The sequence below is a fragment of the Drosophila serrata genome, unplaced genomic scaffold, assembly GCF_035046125.1.
Source record: "Drosophila serrata isolate PLE 108 unplaced genomic scaffold, ASM3504612v1 contig_80, whole genome shotgun sequence".
NCBI classification, from domain to species: domain Eukaryota; kingdom Metazoa; phylum Arthropoda; class Insecta; order Diptera; family Drosophilidae; genus Drosophila; species Drosophila serrata.
In genome coordinates this window covers 14,326-19,191 of record NW_028256978.1, presented here as the reverse complement: position 1 = coordinate 19,191, position 4,866 = coordinate 14,326, and positions in this window count along the sequence as shown.

Sequence of the window (4,866 nt, the reverse complement as noted above, 5' to 3'; positions counted from 1 at the left end):
TCAGTTGGCAATGAACGCTCTTCCCAAATTTCAGTTTGGGTTCAGACAGGCATGGCACCCCTGAACAGCTGCACCGTGTTGTTGAGTATATACTCGAGGGGTTTCACTCTAAACAATACGTGGTGGCTGCCTACCTGGACATACAGCAGGCTTTTGATAGGGTGTGGCATCCAGGGCTACTCTATAAACTCAAGCCATTACTAAACCCACAACTGTTCGAAATGGCTAGGAGCTTTTTTTTTTTTATTTAACATTTTTTGTAAGAAAATAGGAAATGTCTGCCATTTTAAAAGCATAAACCGACCTCTGCGCGACAAAAGGGAGTGTTTTTAATAATATGCTCAGGCTCACATTAGGTGGGCAGAGGCAAGAATAGGTGTCTTAAAATATTACGTATGTACATTATTTTCGAACATAAAACGGAACATAAAACGGAAGTATCAAGAACCCTAGCAAATAACGCATCTGAAAGTGCAATTTTAAATGAAGATTTTATTATTATTATTATAAAGTATTATTTTGCAGCTGTCTATAGTTCCTTTTATTGTGAATGTTTTAGACGTCGTTTTGCTTTCTAACGGTCCTTTTTTCGCAGTATGTTCTATTGGTTTGATGTTAGACTCGTAGAATAGGTTATGGATTGGTGAGAATCGAAAGGCTCCTACTGCTATTCTAATAGCTGAGTGGTATATTGTTTTTATTTTGTTTAGCTTTGATTTTGGTGCTTTTCCGTATAGGAATAGTCATAGTCAATTTTAGACATAATGATTGGGTTAATTACACAAATTATTGTTTTAATATGGCAGTTGAAGCTTTTAGTATTCATTTATTATTTATTATTTATAATTATTATTTTAGTATTAATTTATCTATGTGCTCGTCCAATTTATACTTATTAGTTATATTGATACCTAATATTTTTTGAGATTTTTCATTTTTTATATTGAGATTATTAACTATTGTAAAATTTTATTTTATTTTTCGACAAATATGTAAGTGTTTCGTTGTCGGTAAGGAGAGACTTGCTCCAGAGTAATTGCACCATTCCAGGATGTCCGTGAGTAAGGGATTTATGTCTAAGGAGTTATTTTTTTTTCTTTAGTCTTTTTAATAAAGTATAGTCTTTAGCGTATGCTGTAAATACAAAAGTATTGTGTAGACCTATTGTTTTGTTAAGTTTGTTGTAGGCAATGGCAAAAAGAATAACGGATAGTGGAGATCCATGTGGGATTTCATTTTCTAGTGGAAGGGGATGGGATTGTATGTTTTGGATTTAAACACAAATTTTTCTATTAATCAAGAAATTTTCTATTAGCTTATCATTTTGCGTCCTAATTTCCAAAATACCAGTTTGTCTATTACTGTGTGTATTCCAATTTTATCTAAAGCTTTAGAGAAGTCGAGTGATATCAGTGAAAGATGTTTTTTCTCGATAGAGTTGCGGTAGTCAGGCAGTCTAGAGATGCTAAAAATCTAATATCTATTTTCCCTTCCTGAAGCCCATTTGACGAATATCGAATAGCTGCCTGTTGTTAACTAGCCACCATAGTTCTTTGGACCATATAAAGTATATATATTCTTGATCAGGATCAACAGCCGAGTCGACCTAGCCATGTCCGTCTGTCCGTTTCTACGCAAACTAGTTGTTAGTCTTCTATATACTCTTACTCGTATATATGTAGGAACGGGCCGGATCGGACGACTATATCATATAGTTGCCATAGGAATGATTGGAAAATTTTTACAAAAAAAATTATAAAATTTTCAGTTTTCAACAGAATTTAATCAAATTTAAGACATAGCCATTTCATATTATTCTACATTTTGTGTAAAATTTTATGAAAATCGGACAACTATATCATATAGCTCCGATAGGAACGATCGAGAAATTAAGACAATTAAAAATTATAACATTTTCAGTTTTCAACAGATTTTCATCAAATTTGAGATATAGCCATTTTATATCAGTTTTAAGTTTTGTGTCAAATTTTATGAAAATCAGACGACTATATCACATATGTGCCATACAAACGATCGTTAGATGTGGAGCAAAAATGCAAATCTGTGAATGTAAAACTGAAAATATAATATGTATAGGTGAATGAAAGAAAGGTAGGTAGGCAGGTATTACTTCATTGTTTTTTAACATAAATATGGATGTATGGATTCCTAGTCATCGAAGTTCTATCTGCACGAGTATATAAACTTCGGCGTGCCGAAGTTAGCTTCCTTTCTTGTTTTTATTTTTTTTTAGTATTTTCAGTACATTGCCCCACCAGGGAACTTTTTTGGATGTTGTTGGGTGTTATTGCGGGATTGATAAATGTGGGCTGTGTCGAATTATGGAGCAGAGGATGGCTGTTTCTTGGTTTTTATGCGAGTCGAGTGGTCTGTCATCGGAAAGTTGTTTAGTTAAGGTCTAGTAAAGGGGCTAGTTGGCTTTATAAATATTAAATTTTGGTTTGAAGGGAAGATCCGAGGATTCCTTTTTAAAGATTTCTATTGAAATCGGCAAGTGATCGCTTCCTGAGAAGTGGCAGTTAATTTACCATTTCGAGTGTAGTTTTAATTCAGGTGAAGTAATGGAAAGGTCGATGTGTGTAAAGGTAATGTGTTAAGTGGTTGTTAGGAGTTATAAATAAAGACTGATATATGAATTTAAACAGGACGTTACCTCGTGAGGTATTACTTAAGGGAACCTCAACTATTAAAGTCGCCTGTTATTAAGATTGGGGTGTCAATATAGTTGTAAGTGTCGTGCAGTTCTTGTAAAGTGAATATCTTGTTTGGTGTATATAACTTGATTTTAGAAATTCCAGTTATGGCTATTGAGTCAAAGCTTATGTTACCAATTTGGGCTTGTTGTTGTTGGAATGAATTGTGAGTAAAAGGGCTACACCACCATAGGGGTTATTAGAATTGTTAGGGTGGAGATATTGTTGGTAGAGTGGAGGTGGGATTATTTTGGGATTTTTTTTTTTTTTAATGAGAATTTTTTTGTTTTTAATGAGAATTTTTAGAAGATTGAAATTATCGAGGCACCCATTAATATTGAGTTATAATATTTTAAGCATAGGCATAGGGTTGCCTTTTTCTTTTGATTTCTGGGGAATTTCTAGTCTCTTTGGTTTTGGCGAGTATATTTTTAGTTTTAAATCTTCACCGATTTCAGAGTATGTAAAGTGTTTTGATGCCGTGGAGTCCATGACCTTCCAAAGAGTCTTCGTAGCTGATGATTGGCCTTATGGTATGGTCAAAGGGTGTATAAGTGGAAGATTCGTAACGCCATACTAAAACTCTTGATATGTTCTTGGCGCTGGACACCCAATTGAATAGCCTTACGCTATTAAATAAGTCTCCTAGGCGCAAAAAAAATGCTATTGATGGGCAGCATGTAGACGGACCCCAACTACCTGCAACGGGCTCTCAGCAGCAGCCTCCCTCGGCACAGCCCTCGACCTCAGCATTAATTCCAAGAGTTCTGGGATCGAGCGCTAGAAAAGATTCGGTACCCGAATGTGCAGCGGGAATGGCCGTACCGCCGGTGATTTCTGTTTTGTCCCCTGGGGGGTCGGAAATATTGACCCCTTAAAGTCCCGTGTTTAACGATATATCTGCCCAGGGTGTTAGGCCCGGAATACCGGCCGACAATGGCACGGCAGATAACCAATCTGCCTTGCCAAAAGCCCTCATAGCGGTTCCACCGACGGAACATATTTTTGTCTCGCAGCTCTCCCCTGACTAAACATCGGAAGATGTTCTCGCCTTTATACAAGCCAAAACCAGAGCCGAACAAATTAAGATAAAGGTGGAAAAGTTCAAATATTCTTACTCAAGGGACATTTCATCTTTTAAAATAAATGTCCCTAACGAGCTCTTTAACCCTATTTGCTCTCCCAACTTCTGGCCAGAGTACATCGTTGTTAAGGAGTTCGAGGCGAAGAAAAAGAAAAAGCGGCCTGTAGGAATAACTCTTCCCAGGCCTGATCATACCACTGCGCCTTCTACGTCTTCAAATCCCGACCTAAAAAACTAATCTACTCCCTAGGTATATCCTATTAGAATGCAAAAGGCTTACGTAGTAAGCTTCCTAACTTTTATTCTGATAGCCTTTCGTTTGCATCTCAGGTTATTATGCTCACAGAAACCTGGTTAACGCCGGAGATTCTGAGCTCCGAAGTTTTTCCAGCTGTGTTCACAGTATATCGGCTAGATCGCCCTATCAGACGAGGGGGAGGAGTTCTTATAGCGGTGGACTCCTCACTCACGTCAGAATTATTAACCTTTTGAGGAATGCAACGATGTAGAATTCCTCTGTGTGAAGCTATATATCAAAGGTAGCCCCATTTTTATTACCTGTTCCTACATACCTCCACTGTCGGAACTTCCTATTTATTGGAATCACTTTTCCGCTATTCAGATGGTTTCCAGTAGACTTTTGGATAGAGACCAGTTGGTAGTTCTAGGAGATTTTAATATCCCTGGTGCTATTTGGTGCTGAAATAATTCCACCAATACTCTCCATACACCTACACAACATGACTATCGCTGGCTTGTTTGACATTTCGCTGTCTCAAGTCAACCATGTGCGAAATTCCTTACAGCGCTTGCTTGATCTTTGCTTCGTCTCTGATCCTGCGAAAGTCAGTTTAGCAAGGGTGGCGCCTCTGACGCAGCCCGAAGATCCTTATCATCCAACTTTCGATGTGACTCTTGATAATGGGTGTGACGTACAGAATATTTCTGACCGTCCAGCCAATAAAGTCCTATGTTTTCGCAAAACGGACTTTGAACGGCTGAATAATTTTATAAACGAGTTCAATTGATCCGATCTATACATGTGCACTGACATGGCAGTTGCCGTGG